Genomic DNA, 17,367 nt, shown 5'->3' on the forward strand with positions numbered 1-17,367 from the left:
TTCCCTGGACTGACCTGTCCCCTCCCTACCTCCCCACCTATACTCTCCTCTCCACCTATCTTCTTTTCTCTTCATCTTCGGTCCGCCTCCCCCTCTCTCCCTATTTATTCCAGAACCCTCACCCCATCCCCCTCTCTGCTGAAGGGTCTAGGCCCGAAATGTCAGCTTTTGTGCTCCTGAGATGCTGCTGGGCCTGCTGTGTTCATCCAGCCTCACATTTTATTATAGCAGATTTACATCGGTACTTACCTGTTCTGGTCACCTCATTTTCTGCTAACATTCTGCCAAATCCAAACATTTATAAATTTGAAGGTAAGAAGATTAAAAAAGACATTTTAAAAGGATTTTCCAGCAATGTGGCCATTTTGTTGACCAACAATTCTGATAGCATAAAAGTACTTGACTCTTTATACTTTTTATTGCCGTTTTATGCATTTTTCTCCAGACAGCACCAACAGTCAAGGACTGAAAGCCAAATTATTTAGAATTTGGAATATACTCTTATTTGCAGGCCATGTGGATGAAATTCATTTGAGCAATAATGTAAAATGACTAAGGCTGAATTGTCCGCCTGTGCTAGCCTTGACCACATTTTGTTTCTGTCGAATCACCCAATGAGGTGTCACCTACTTTGAGTTGCCATCCGAGGTGAATTTCACCACTTTGCTCCCTCAGTAAAGTTAAGTTTGGCTTCAGCAAAATCAAACAGATAGCATTCAAATAAACTTTGTTGAATTTTTTAAAAAAATGTTTATGGCATAAATTAACATGGAAGTTGATGAATTTGTGGGCCACTAAATTGGCTCTGTGAATTTAACAGCCACTGAATAGGAAATGTTGACTGTGGTGTTGAGAGGTACTTTCAGATGTTTTGTCTTGACTGGTGTGGGGGCAGAAGGAGGGCAGGGTTTCAGGGAATAAGGGAGGATGAAAATTATCACAAAGAAAGCACATACAATATCAGGCAGTAAACAGACCTATCACACGTTGCAGGCAGCAACACACAAACAGCAAACTTTTGATGTTAGAGAAAGTAGAATTCTCCCTATTACAGCTCAGACAACAGTCGTATGAGCAAGGAGATAAGGGAAGTAAACCTCTTGCATATCAGCAAAGGAATTGGTGGGTAAATCAGTAATTCCTGCAAATGCAGACTTTCAGTACAAAATTTATCTTAGACTCAGTAAAAATCAACGATACCTTTAAAAATGTACATAAAGACCTCAATGAATCTGATAATAATCCATTTGATTGAGAACACTACTTTTATGAGAATTTAAAAATAATTAAAGGGAGTAAGCTGAAGGTAGCGAAGGGAGGAGCTCGTGACCCCATTTGAGATCAAAGAGCTGGAGCATATTCTTCAAAGAATAGACAGTGGGGAAGCTCCAGATTCTGATGGATGCATTACCCAGTTTCAGAGGAGTTTTCTCCCACAGCTAGGTCATTTATTATTGGCCATACAATAATGGGAGTGCTTGGCAGCATCAGATTGAGTCAAGTCAAAACAATATTTGTCATTCCAGAGACAGAATAAACAAAAACGATAGGTTGTAATTTGTACTACGCTACGTCGACATAAATCTTCCCAAATCTTTCTGCCATTAACCTGAGCACTTTATTTCAGTTGCTCAGGAGTTTTGCATCATGATTAGACCAGAGCTTATTTAACAATGCTGAATGATTTGTGGAAATCGGTATGCATGTCTTTCACAAATACAAACAAAAATTGCTAGGAAAATTCAGCGGTCTGGCAGCATCTGTGGAGAGAAAGCAGAGCTAATGTTTCCGGTCCAGCGGCCCTTTTTCAGAACAGTTCTGAATTGCTAACTCTGCTTTCTCTCTGCTGATGCTGCCAGACCTGCTGAGTTTTTCTGCCATTAACCTGAGCACTTTATTTCAGTTGCTCAGGAGTTTTGCATCATGATTAGACCAGAGCTTATTTAACAATGCTGAATGATTTGTGGAAATCGGTATGCATGTCTTTCACAAATACAAACAAAAATTGCTAGGAAAATTCAGCAGGTCTGGCAGCATCTGTGGAGAGAAAGCAGAGCTAATGTTTCCGGTCCAGCGGCCCTTTTTCAGAACAGTTCTGAATTGCTAACTCTGCTTTCTCTCTGCTGATGCTGCCAGACCTGCTGAGTTTTCCCAGCAATTTTTGTTTCTGATTTCCAACATTGTCTGGGTTTTTTGTTATGTTTTTTCACAGTTCGAAATTTTCACTGTACGTTAAGAAATAAATAGAACATTAAATTAAAGTCTCCGTTTATAACTCCAGATATCCATCACTATCAATCAAAGGAGATAGATGCAAAGGACTATCTGGCACCCATTGAGGAAATTAGAGATTACCTACAGCAAGTGTGTAATGACTTGAGCTGATATTTACGATTTCTCTTTCACTATATCATAGGCTACATTTGATTTAGAAGAGTGTATGGGCCAAATTTATTTCATATTGTCAACGAGATGCCATCAGTTTTAAATGGGAAAATTCTTAGAATTTCTTGGGAAGAGGGGAAAGATTGAGCTCAGTATTCCAAAGTCACCATGTAGAACATATGGAAAGGATACAATTGGCCAAATGGCCTTTTAACAAAAATCCCCTGCTTTTCCAAAATCCCATTTACTCATTTTAGTACTGAGGAGACGGACGCCTCATCATATTAAAGAAAATTTAAGATGACCTCAAAGCTAAGAAAAAGGATGTTAGCATTTTTAGGTGACAGCACAATGCATGCACAGATTGTCATTTCTGACCCCTGGTAGACCTTCTAACATGCCATTCGGAATAAGTTGTTCAAAATCAATGCATAACCCATAATTTTAAAAAATGACAAGCAGTTTGTATCAATAAAAGTTGGAGACCTTTGCAATTGAGAAATATTTATAAGTAGTACAGAAGTTGACAAGATTTGCATTCTTACTAGAAAGCCAACGTAAGAATTAAATGAATGGTTTTGCTGTAGCCTCGGGCTTATTCAGGGAAAGCTGTTATGTGGAATAAATCTTAAACAATGTTTTAGGCAGTAAGACTATAATAGGCGGACTCAGGATGGAACTAACACAAAGACAAGTACCTTGCTTGAAATGTTTTTGGGCATAGTCCACATTGTGGAATGCCAATTGCTCACAACCAAAATTATTGGCAGTTCTTAATCCCTCAGAGTTCTTAGAAATGCTCAGATGTGTCATCTGTTTGTTCTAAAAGTGTCATCAAAATATACAAAAGTTGGAATTTAACTATACCCAAAATAATTATTAGGACAACTGTATTAATATGGAAATCCTCAGGAGAAGTGACATTTAGAGGGATTTTGCATTGCAAATATCAAGGAATTACTATTCAATTTTTCCCTTTTTAATCTAATTTCTCATAGAGTCATATAGCACAGAAACAGACCCTTTGGTTCAATAAATCCATGCTGAACATAATCCCGAACTGGCCAATATCCCTCCAAACCCTTCCTACTCATGCACTTCCCTTAGTGTCTTTCAAACATTGTAACCGTGCCTGCATCCACCACTTCCTCAGGAAGGTCATTCCATAGGCAAACTATCCTCTGTGTAAATAATCTCCCTTTTACAAATCTTGTCTTTTACAAATATCTTTCTCCTCTCACCTTAAAAATATGTCCCCTTGTTTTGATATCCCTCATCCTAGGGAAAACCCTACCTACATTTTATAAACTTCAATAAGGTCACTTCTCAACATCCTATGATTCCAGTGAAAAAAGTCCCAGCCTTTCTTTATAACTTGCATATCCGTCAACATCCTGATAAATATTCTTTGACCTCCCTCTAACTTAATAATATCCTTCCTATAACAGGGTGACCAGAAGTAGACATAGTACCCCAGAAGAGGAGTCATCAATGTCCTGTACAACCTCAACTTGACTTTTCAACTCCTATGCTCAAAGAATTGAGCAATGAAGGCAAGCATGCTAAATGCCTTTTTTAACCACCCTGTCTATTTGTGATTTTCGCTCCGCTGAATTTATACAGGCTATGGTTTTATAGGCACAACCTGCCCTTGGGTGCTTCAACCAATAGGCCATTCTGGATCCAATCGTTAATGGTTTGTAGCTTGAATTGTCATTTTGAATTTCACGATGAGGCCTCTTCTGGTAAATGTGGCCTGTCTCTACATAAGAGTGATTATTGTTTGACTCTGATTGGTTTCTACCAGGCTCAATTTGTTGAGATAATTAGACATGCTCCACTGTGAGGTTCATCTCCTGGTGCAGAGTATTGCTCCTCTCTTGCAATCTGCAGTTAACTGGTTATTTTACAGTGGTGAAGACATCAGAGTTAATATCAACCAGGTCTTTATCCAAATCCTTCACACATCTAACTTATTCCATGAAACTCAGGATAGTAATCAGAAGATGTTATTTAAATATATTCATGGTCTCCCCACTTCCTGTTGTTGTAAGTTCCCCTCCTCCCCCCACCCTCCACTAAACCAAGGTCTTTGAATTCCTCTGCATGTTTATTTGGTTCAAAATCAGTCTTTTCCCCTTTAGTTTCTGTGAAGCATCTTGAGCATCATTGAAGGGGCTACATAAATGCAGGTTGTTAATTTTAGGAAATCTGAAAACAAAATAAGGGAATTTGAACACTTGTAGGTCTGGGAATATTGCACACCTGAATAACTTAATCAAGAATCTCCATAATTAACACACACTGCTGAGTCTGGATAAACACATCTAATTTGCAATGAATTACTATGCTTCTCTTATGATTATATTTGGACCAATGTTGATATGTAGCAAAAATGAATGGGAGCTCTGTTTCTGTCTCAGAAATAGGTCCGAATTATGCACTTATTCAGTTTGTGTAAATCTGTCAGTAACCACAACAGCACAAACCCTATCAACAGCATGCAGGTGAAATGTCAAAATCAGCAAAACAAATTTCCCTATATCTCCCATCATATCATTTTGTTAAACAGAATTCACAATATCTTCCGCAGCAGGAATGGGAGTCTTACCATGTCTCAAATGCTCAAGTCCTGTGTAAAATATTTCTTGCATTTAAACTGATAAGTAGATCATTTATTAAAGTATTTGAAAACATTTATGCCCACCAAAAATAATTTCCTGTTAAAAAGTATATGATCAATCTTAATCCTTTGAAAGCAGTCTTGGGTAAACTCCAAAGTGTCCTAATCTTTTAGGGAGGTTTGCAGAATATAAGTATGGCATTGGTCTGTCTGGACTATGCTATCTTGAGTTTCTTTCCTGCAAAATTGAATGGCAAGGTTTACGCAGTTAATCTGTGACAGCTAATCCTAGATGATAGCAAACTATATTTTAATTCTGTATGACAACCTTATTATTACGGTCTTTTTCTATGGTTCAGAGGGCTATTGCATTCCTGGGCCGTACACACCAGCAAGTATGTGCTGATCTCATCTTCGGAGATGAGGCTGGGAATGGAGCAGTTGTTGCTACAAGAGGCCCCACTGTTGCTGGCTTACATATGAGGGGAAAAATAAAACTCAATCTGTCAGTAACACTGCTCATAATTCGAATGTTGTCATAACTGCAGCAACATAATATGTGTAACTAGTCGTGGAAGCGGAGTTAGTCGTGGAAGTGGAGTCATTAGTGACATTAAAGCGACAGCTGGACATGCACATGGACAGCAGTGAATTGAGGGGAATGTAGGTTAGGTTATTTTATTTTTGGATTAGGAATATTCCACGGCATAACATCGTGGGCTGAAAGGCCTGTACTGTGCTGTACTTTTCTATGTTCTATAATATGGCAACAAGCTTAGGCTTCATGAAGTGCTTAGCACCACCCAATACCCTGTCAATACTCATCTTATAGATAGGCTCAATGAAGAAAACCTGTTTGTATAAAGTTCAAAAATAACTATTTCTATCACAGCTCAGAATCAGAAAAAGGGAGAAACCTGTTTCTTGTGACAATTGCTTATTAAGGTGATTCATGGCAAATTACATACTGCAAATTTCAAAGGTGAATGTACTGTTATAGCATTGTCAAACAGGGTGAATTGACTGTCGAGGGTTATATTCTAAATGTATAGCTGAAGCGATGGAAAATTTGACCATTTATAGAATCATACAGCACAGAAACAAACCCTTTGGTCCAACCAATCCATGCCAACCATGATCCCAAGCTACACTAGTCATACCTGCCTGCATTTGGCGCATATCCTTCCAAACATTCCCTATTCTTGAAATCCTCCACCCCAGGGAAAAACCTCCTGTCATTCACTTTATCTATAGCCATCATTATTTTATAAATCTCTGGAAGACCACCTTTCAACCTCCTATGCTCTTTTGAGAAAAGTCCTAGTCTATCCAGCGTCTCCTTACAGCTCAAACCTTGCACACCTGACAACATCCTGGCAAGCCTCTTCTGAGTCCTCTCCAGCTTAATAATATCCCTCCTATAATGGGGTGACAAGAATAGGACACAGTACTCCAGAACAGGCCTCACCAACGTCCTGTACAACCCAACATAATGTCCCAAATCCTACACTGAAATGTCTGAGCAATTTATTTTTTGCTTTTTGACCACGTCACTTAAACTAGATTAATTTTGTAAAACTGCCATGTTGTCAGTATTGAGGGGATGGTCTTGTTCCAATCTTGAAACAAACTGCCCATTCTAACCTAACAGTGATTGTGATGTGAATTTCACCTTAGACCTCTAGACCTTAGTTGAATTCTGGTGCCAGTTCTGGTGGATCCTATGCAGCAACAATCCATGTTAGCAAGCGGGCTAAGTACTCATCATATCTAAATATTCTCACAAACAGGAAACGAGAAAGTAGAAGAGAGATTATCTTTCTTCTTTATTAACATTTTAAGAAGAATGAAACAAAGATTGGAACATGTACATGAACACCGAAGATGGAATACCAGAAATAAATATTAAGGCACTTTTATCATTTTAATCTGTTGGGATTTTTAAAATCATAACAGAGAAATTTGCCATTTCAGAAATATAACATTAGTTTACAAGGACAGAGGTTGTTTGTCAGCAACTGCAATTATTAAGCTATAAAAATTTAATTATTTCTCATTCAACATGCATCACATTTTCAAGCATTTCTACAGCAGGAATAATGGATTAGACTTTTGCGGTGGTAATTACAACAACACCGTTAGTGCTCAACATCATTATTGCACTGAAACTGACAGCAGCTTCTGAGGCTGCTTATGTAGGATATAGAGGAAAACTGCAGATTGCCAGGGGCCATTCTACACTCTTTTGGAGGGCGTGCTGCTGAGGCTGCGATCAATTACAATTTTAGTAAGTTATTAAAAAAATTTCACTTTTGCATTGTTAACTTTTCTACACAAACTTTGGAGAAGGTTACACGTTGTTGAATGAGGCATTACTGGCTTTGAATGGTATACTAAATTCATAATTACTGGCTCTGAGATGATAATAGCCTGCTGTGGGCCAATTCTTCCTGCAATGAGTTAAAGGGAGTGATTGAGTTTGATGGATGTGAATGGAGGAGCAGTTAATGTTAGTGAGGTGTTTGAGAGCCATTGAATAGACATGATTCATGCAATAATGAGAACTGTTATCAGTGAACCTTGGTGAGAAGTGCGTGCCGTGGCAGAATTAGAATGAGTGGGTGGCCCTGTGAGTTGAGCCAGCAGAGCGAAGATAGTGCACTTAACTTTGTAGAGTGCAGAAAATCGTTGACCTTCCTCCTGTATTGCTGAGCACCATGTACACCTGGGATACTATACTGATCCAGGCTGCAATCTGTGCCTAGGCTGGCTTGGCCTGGTGGTATGCCTTCCTGCAGTGGCCAATTGAAAAAGGATTGCCCTCCTCTCCACCACCTCATGTGTCAAGATGATCAGAGGTATAGATAGAATGGATAGCCAGAGACTTTTCCCTAGGGTGGAGATAGATATTATGAGGGGGCATCGTCTTAAAGTGGAGGTAGATATCAGGGAGACATCAGAGGTAGGTTCTTTACTCAGAGAGTGGTAGGGGCATGGAATGCATTGTCGGAGAGGGTAGTGGAGTTGGCCTCATTAGGAGCATTTAAACATCTATTAGATAGGCTTATGGATGTTATTACAAGGTCAGGGTGGAGGATAGATAAACCTTAGGTTTAGAGTAAAAGTTCAGCACAACATTGTGGGCCAAAAGGCCTGTACTGTGCTGTACAGTTCTATGTTCTAGGTTCTATATTCTATGTCTAAGTCACTGTCACTGAAGCTTTTCTTCCCCTGGGCTATATCCAGGCTTGAGCATGAGTGTGTAGGGGGTCATTCATAGCTTCCAACACTTGGAGTGTTGTGCAATTTGTCTTTAAATTTGGTGGCACAACATGTACCCTGGAAGATCTGATCATTGCCAAGGACTTCTGCCTTTCCAGCTGCACAATTTCCTGAGAAAGGTGCTCAAAGCCTTCTTACATATTTAATGAGGGGACTGTGGACAATTGTGTGAGAAAAGTCACTCTGAGCCATGGTGGACTGGGTACCAAGAAACTAATGTGACAAAACAGTTTGACAGAGGATTCTAGGTAATCCAAGATGGAGGATGGGTAAAAAGTTTGAGCCTGTAAAAACTCCTCCTTTTTTGAGGTATTTTCAGCGTTGGGGCTGCTTTCCTCGAATTTTAGGAACAGTAATTAATGTTTTATAAGCTGTTGCATTGTTTTGGAACTTTGGGATAAATAAATCAAGACAATAACACTTTAAAAAGGAGGAAGACAGACAAAAACAGTGAAATTCATGAGGGGCACGGACAGAGTAAGTAGACAAGATCTTTTCCCCAGGGTGGGGGAGTCCAAAACTAGAGGGCATAGGTTTAAGGTGAGAGGGGAAACATTTAAAAGGGACCTACGGGGCAGCTTTTTCACACAGAGGGCATTGCATGTACAGAACAAACTGCCAGAGGAAGTGTTCAAAGCTGGTACATTACAACATTTAAAAGGCATCTGGATGAGTATGTGAATAGGAAGGATTCAGAGGGATATGGGCCAAATTGTGCCAAATTGGACTAGATTAATTTAGGAAATCTGGTCAGCATGAAATGAGTTGGACCAAAGGGCCTGTTCCTGTACTGTTCATCTCTATGACTCTAACAGAAAATGGGAAAATTATGACCCATTTTACGTTTGTGGAATGCCAAACTCTCCAAAAGACTAAAAGTTCTAACCATTTTTAACACAAGAATTTTGTCAAATGTTTGATAATCATGAGTTTCTAACTTAATGAAATCATAGCTATTCATTTATTCATCTGAAAGTTTGCGTGAAATGTGAAGACATTAAGTTTTTAAGCTGCTGGCATGCTGTATTAACTCACTGACATCACACAAAGCCAACGCCTTGACTAGGCATCAGTTTTAAATGCTGTTGAGAAAGGGAAAGTATGTGCCACAGAGGTTGCTGGATCTTTGCGGGCATGGTAGGACAAAAACAATTCAATTGACATTTTCTTAAGCTTGACATTCGATCAACATCCCTTTGGAAACTAGGAAAGTGCTGATGAAGTGATACTTGTTTGCCAAATGCTTTCATAATTTAGCTTGGTGAATTTATCAAGTTGAGAAACCAAACAAATGTCACAAAGGGAAACAACAGAGGTAAAATAACCTAGCTGTAATGTTATAATTAGAAAGATTAGACCTTGAATGGAGGTAGAATGAAGTACTGTGGTCCAGTAAAAAATAAACTTTATTTTCTTGGAGGTATGGGGATTATTGGCTTCACATAATAGAAAATTGCTAGAGAGAGCAAAATAAAGATGAATGACTTTCTGAGTGGATACATATCACAAAAGGCTGAAGGATATAATTGGGGGTTGTATTTTGAAAGAAGCTTCATACTGCAATTGTCATTACAGTAAACTAATGCTATCCCTTGAAATAGCTATCATTGACTGAACACATTGGAAATCTGTAGTGCAGCCTTAGAAGGAAGTTCCTGCAAATTGGTGGAAGACAATTGGTGTATTATGTCACAGGCTCAAGACTAGACAGGTCTGTACTTTTAAGCCAATGACATGACATCACATCCTGTGACACTCTACCATAAAGTTACTCACTTTTAGTCTCTATGTCTGTATAATGGAATTAATGTAGTCAACTATGTATGTATAAAGTGCAGTAACTAGCTAGCACAGAACCCAGACCATGTGTATTAGTCTGTGATATTTGCAGCATTGGAAATAGAGTTAATAAACTTCAATATGGCAGATTTTGAACTCAATTTTTAAAAAAGCTTGAATTAAGAATCTACTGATGACCATGAAATCATTGTTGTTTGTCACAAAAATCCATCTGGCTCACTAGTGTCCTTCAGGAAAAGCAGTCTTCCACCCACAACTGGTCTGGCCTACATGTGACTCAAGACCCACAGCAATGTGGTTGACTGTCCGCTGCCCTCTGGGAAGTTGGGGATGGGCCAGCCAAGCTAGCGATGCTCACATGCTGTGAATGAATGATAAAAATGTTACGTGTGCTAACAAAAAAAATGACAAAGTGAATTGTGATGACAGCAAGTGTGCATTCAAAGCTGAAAAAATTATCGCAGCTTGGCAGACGTGAAAAGCCTTTTTCTCAGCTGATCTGTCCAAGTTGGGAACTGAAGTTATAGCTACAGCCAAGGCTTAAATGCTAAATGAAAATTAAAGGTTACAAACCTGTATTGATACCTCCTCTCTCTCTCTTCCTTTAGATAAAACAAACAGAAGACGCTGCTCCTGATTTGATTAAAATGATGCCAGTTTAAAAAACACTGAAAGGATTCGTCTATACTAAGAGACAATTCCACAGCTGAAAAATATTTTCTACACTAAAGAGACCTTTAGCAGTGTCAAGCGTGGCCAATTCTACCATTTTCACTTTATGAAATTGGATGAAAGGAAAAGGAAGCACACATGATGTTATCACTGCTTCTGTTGCAGCTCAGATGCCATCCACAGGTACAAACTTGCAATTTTTAAAGGGGAAGGAACATATAATAACAGAGATACAAGAGGCTAACGACAAATTTAAAATGAAAATTTAAAAAGAAAACCACACTGAAATGTCCATTTTGCTTGCAATTTTTGAAGTCTGAGTTAGACTTAAAATAATGGAAAGCAAAAATCTAGACATAGGCTGACAATCTATTGACATTCTGTCAGAACTTCAGTTGTTCAAAGTAAAAAAATCATTTTTTTTACCTTATGAACCATCAGAAGGCTGACAAAAAGCAGATAGTCAAACCTCTTGTCACATTGGGGACTGAAAGTTTCAGAAGGATAAAATGAGTTAACATCAGCACAGTTGACATCGTAGCTCTTGACTGAGCTAACCAGAAGTATGACACAAACTTCCATCAGCTCATGACAGTGACATGAATTACAGTCTTGTTTTCAACACTAAAAATAAAATAAAATCACCCTGCGCCAATTCAATTTCCTCAGTCAATCCACTTATTAACTGGCATCAGACTGATCTACTAAAATAGAAGACATACAGAAAGATGCCGACATCACAAGAATATGATGACTCACAAAAATATTGTAGTTTCTTTACCATTTTATTCCCATATATTTCAAAACTTTGTGACAAGGGCCTCTGTCATAGAGATCCACTCTGCAAGAATGCACTGTATGTACTGTAAGAAGATCACCAGAATATTTTGAAATCCCTCAAAATGTTCTAAGATCCTTTCAGTGTGTGCACTTCAATGTTAAGATTGGTCCAGACTCACCATCGATGATGCCATAAATGCTCAGTCAGAGTTAGGACCTGCACATATAGGCTCATTTAATAAATGGCCTTCAGCTTTTCAGAAAGAATTTGGCATTTCTTAGTTCAGACTAGCTTTGCCATTTTCTGTTATAGGTCCGTCACCAATGCACCCACTCTACTGAGGTTTGGGATTAAATTTTGGTAGAGCCCACTCATTCCCAAGAACCTCATATTTTCCAAATTTATTGCAGGGATGATGAACTCTGCCATTGATTTAACCTTTTGCCACTCTGGGCAGTACTTTTCCTTGACACACTACATGTAAATGTAAAGAACAATCCTCAATAGGTCACATGGGTCTCAGCAAGCTTACTCCTTGTGAGATTTACTATGAGATAAGCTTACTATTTTCCAGAACAGTTGTTCCTAGTGGATATCCCTGGATTTGCTGTACAGTAGGATGTTAACTATCCACTTGCACAATTGCCTACCCCAGTCTAATTTATCATCCTTTGAAATGGAGCAGAATCATTTCAAGTCCAAATAGCATGAGTCGACACTGGTCACAATGGCATAGATTACCTTTGATTGGACAGTACTCCTTGAGTAAATCTATCTTGGCACGTAGGTGGCCTTACCTACTCTATCCAAGGAGTCTACCAGCTGGCATCTGGGGTAAGATTTTGCTCTGGCCACTATATTAACTGTTCGGGAGTTAATGCAAAGTCCTGTGGAACTGTCTAGCTTGAACACAAGCACATCTGGGGAGCTCCACCTACTGCTGCTGGACTCTAGGACTTGCTGCTCCAGCATGTAGTTAATCTCCTTCTGAATTGGGCCAGCTTTTCTGGGATATTGCCTTATGGGAGGGGTCTCCCCCACATCTGCACCATGTAGAATTAGGGTGGTACAATCTGATATGTCTTTGCACAAGCTCTTGAATGCAGCGATCAGCCTCATTATTTTATTCACTCATGGTGAAGGACAGTGAGTAAAGAGTCTGGGTTTACCAACATTTTTATATCGTTTAGCTGGAGCATAGGGAATGTAATGTGATCCTTACACATGGTCTTGTCGAGCTCATCCCACTATTACTATCCTCTTTTAGGTCAATGGCAATGGGACAGATTGTTAGCTCCTTGTCCTCTTCTCAGCAGTGGCACAGACTTATCAGATTGACAGGACAGAGGCTTTGTTTTTATCCCCAATCTTGGAGTCTCAGTCTAAGGATTCACTTCTTCAAATTTCTTGGCTACTCTGTAGAGGCCATTGAAGCATTCACCTGGTATTGATATCAGCACCAACATGTAGTCTCCTGCTGGAATGATTCCAGCCATGCTATGCTTCTCTGCCTTTTGTTTCAAACATCACTGTTTGAAAGATTTTTATGTATTTTTGGAACACTACATAAGCTCGTAAGAGTTACTCTCAGAATCATGCTATGCAGTCTAAGGTGGAGATTTCTTCCTTCTGTTTGATATTTTCAGTCAACCTGTTTGGATATGTTCTGATGCACACTGGAACTGGTGGGACTTGAACCTAGGCCTTCTGGATCAGAGATAGGAACACTGCCACTGCGCTACAAGACAACACCCCCTTTAGTGTCATTCATGTTTAGCGTCCATTAACTAATTCCAGCAGTGAATAGATGAAAATCTGGACCTTCATTCCAGCCATTGGGAAGTATGTCATAATCATTGTTTTTAGGTTCATCATTCGAGTGACCCCATAATCGCAGGCAACACATTGGAGACTTCCATTGGGTCAAGGTTATCTTTACTCATAACTTCCTGGAATATGCCTGCCACCAAATTTGAGCTCTGATCCTACTAGATTTTGGTAAGTAGATCATACCAGGTGAAGAATTCCCTCAGTGTTGTTTTGGTCAGATATGGTTCTAAGGGGAACAGCCATGGGAAAACTGGTAACTATCTCCATGATGGTCAGGCCCCGATTGTTTTGTGCACTCTGGTCCCACAGAAACCACTAATACCTCATTGAATGGGGATTCTGTAAAAGTCAGCGCAAGAATCATTGGGGCATATTTTATTACAGATCAGGGTTTCTCCACAACTTGACTGGTGTGGCAGGTTCTGCAAAACCTTCCAAAAACCTCGTGGGGCTGTGACCAGTAAAAATGCTAGCTGCTGCAGGCTGAGGTTTTGTGCGTGCACACAAACATACACAATCATCATAATTTGAAGAGCTAGCCACACTATTTCTCAATGGTATCTATCATTGTCAAGTCTCCATTCCCAGGTTTCAGGGACATTTCCATCTTCTCTCAGCACCTCACTTTTAATGTAGTTGCACTATTATATAGACCAAACCCCTTTCAAATATAGCATTGAAGATAGTTCAGAACCCAGCTTTTACGTTATTTAAAGACACATATAAGATGATATGTTCTTACACCCAGTTCAAATACAAACAAAAGAATTGGTGTAACTTTAATTCTATTAGAAAACTTAACAGATTAACAGATTATTTAATTACTAAACTGCAACTGTTCCAATATAGTAACATCCCATAAACACACCCCTTGGCAAAGGCAAATTCAGTAAAATAGATTGTCTCTTATGCAACGTTTCTCCGGTTTAGGAGAAAACAACACCAAAAGAAAGTTCTGGTAGAGACAGATGTATGATATTTCTGGTAGAGAGAGATATATGGTATCCCTGGTAGAGAGAGATCTATGATATCTCTGGCAGAGAGAGATGTATGATATCTCTGGCAGAGAGAGATGTATGGCAGTTTCCACATCCAACTTCAACACCTCACAACTCCGTAAAGCTAAACTATAACCCTGCAACTGTGGAAGACTGACTTCACTCATTCATGCTGCTTCTATTCTTCCAACTTGAAAAAAAACACAAGGTTTCACAAGCTGTTTACTTTATTGAATTTGAAGAGGCAGCTTGATACCTATGGCTCAAAACATCTCTTCAAAAATAAAGCCAAGACAGAATATACCTCTTAAAGCCATAGTATCATCACAGTTGCATTCAGGGACTACATCTGCTTCAGCTTCTGTCAGAGCAGTCTGAGCTAATTTTTTTAACAGTGGGTCAGTTTGCTAGTCCATTAGCAAGGAAGTATTAATTATTACCTCGTTGAGGGATTCTAAACTTTAAAAAGTAGGCAGACCATAGGGCATTCTGCAGGAAATGCCACCTCAGTTTCCACTGGTGGAGCTTGTCCGGGATAAATCGTGGGCAGACCATGGGTGGGATCTTACCTTTTTTGGCAAGTTACATGGGAAGTTTCTCTCCATCAGGAGTAGCACATTTTCTTGCATCTTATGGGCAAACTCACTTCATTAATGTCTTGCCCCACCCCTCTTGTGCCGCTCTCTTCCAATTCCAGCCCTGATATACCACTCCAGGAGAATTAGTTCACCAATTTTTTTGTAAGTGGCCTCTGTCTTCAGTGTCTGTATCCACTGGTACACATCTAAGATAGCCACAATTACATGCAGTGATGTGTTAAATAATTTGACTTGTTAAAAAAGTGAGAGAGTAGTTAATATTAATTGACTTCTCAGGTGCCACAAAACATATTGGAAGACCCACGTACAAGCGAGCAACCGAAGAAAGTTTACTTGTCTGCTTCATCATGCTATCTGAAATCGTCAGCCCAAAATTCAATTCATAAGGCAGAGGCTTACAAATGGGTGTCAACATTTTGTGTTGAGCACTAGATCAGGGTCTGGGGAGAGGCAGGTTAAAATATAACAGATACAATATGATAGTAACATGGTTGGATAATAAACATTATATTCCAGTTCAATGCAGTTTCCCAATGCCAAGAATTTTTTTTTTCAGAAACACTGTTCACTGACACTTACAGAATAATAATTTATTATTGCTGAGAAGAAAACCATGTTCCTGAAGTTTTTCATTCTGCACACATCAGGATAATCTCAAGAATGCTAAATAATCATAACAATTTACACTTCAGCAGAAAAGGTTTCTGACTGTTTGACAAGTTGTCTCTGATTGGCTAGGGCATTGCCATGGAGAAAGCAACAGGGAACTATAGGCTTCTAAAGATCATGGGTATTTCAAAAAAGACGCAAAGCTCGAATATAATCTTTTTGTTTGCAGGAAGCAAATCTTTGCACGTGAATAAACGTTCCTTCTAGCAAATGTAAATGAGCTATGTTATGAGCTTGACAGATTGTCTTAAATTGGTTGTTAATGGAGCAATTTGCTAAACAAATGCTGCCCAGTTATGGAATCTAACAATACAAGTTCTGGCTTATGCAATGCAAATGCAGACTGATTTAAGTAGTACTGATACTCTGCCTGTAATGCATAATTACAGGAATGCACTTTTTGATTGATCAGCTGATCAATCATTGGAAGTATGCGTAATGTAACTAGCATCCCGTCAGCAATGAAAATCACGCATGATGTTGCTTAATTATCCATTAGGCACAGCAACTTCCTAGATTACAGGTGGCATTCTGTTGGAAAATACCACTCGTGTAACTACCACAAAGTAGTGATGTGAAATGGTTTGCTTAACCTGTTGTTCAAAGGTTTGAGATACTTTGCTTTTCATGAGTGATTTGAAGTATATCAGGCATTTCTCAGTTCCCAAAAAAGGTAGCCTTTATCCCAATTATAGTACACAGCAAACAGTGATATTGACATTGCAGGATAACTTTGCGGCATTTTATTTTTGTACCTAGCTTGCAGGGTGAACATATAGTTAGAGCCCTACTTACAATATCGCGTCTTAATCTCATGCACAACGTGGAAGCCTGTGATGAACTACAATCGAAGTGAAAAACTTCATTATCGAGTGGGTTTGGGAAGGGGAAACAACCTATTTACATACTTAGCTGTGGTGCTAATTTTCTATATTTAACCTTTGTAAGACAGAAACTTGCAATGAAAATGTTGCAAGTATTGCGATTTTTTGGCTACAGTAATGAGACAGGATATGAACTATTAACAATAGAACATTTGATGGCAAAACCTGTGGTGTATTATACAGTCGCAATGTGGATAAACTTTAAGAAGTGTGCTTTAGCATGGCAAATGCTCCAGTGGGACTCTGAAGTAGTTCATTGAGTAAGGCCCAGTGTTGTCGTTCTGACTCAGTTGTTTGATTTATTAGGGTCATTTTACATAGGGATTTATTTTACTTTCTAATTTTATGAGAACAGTGCAGAGATGTGTTACTTTCTAAATGTACAACAGATTTATTTACATGAGTTTTAAAACATCTCTTCAACCACAAAATGTCTGCCTTCTTGGACATGTTAGTACATAGGATATACACACAAACTCTCAGAACCAATTGCCAATATCCAATAGCATACACATCAGATGTTACATATGTCAGATGCCGTTTGCATATGCTTGCAATATTAAAAAAAATTGAAAGGCCCATAATATGGAAACATGTTTGAACATAAGGGGAAAGTGAAGCCCCTGTCAAAAAGCAAATCAGAAACATACAGTGACGTGTCTATTTCTAGCTTTTGTTGACGTATGTAAACAGACATCAGCATACAACTTGTCCATGGATTGCTCCTGATAAAGTGAATACAGATTAATGCACACAAATGCTTTTAACAATACTGTAAACTTCAGGTGTGACTCTACGATATTTGATAGCACAAAAAGGCTGTAATTTACTTGTGAAGATGTGA

Source organism: Stegostoma tigrinum, chromosome 26 (genome assembly GCF_030684315.1).
Source record: "Stegostoma tigrinum isolate sSteTig4 chromosome 26, sSteTig4.hap1, whole genome shotgun sequence".
NCBI classification, from domain to species: Eukaryota; Metazoa; Chordata; class Chondrichthyes; order Orectolobiformes; family Stegostomatidae; genus Stegostoma; species Stegostoma tigrinum.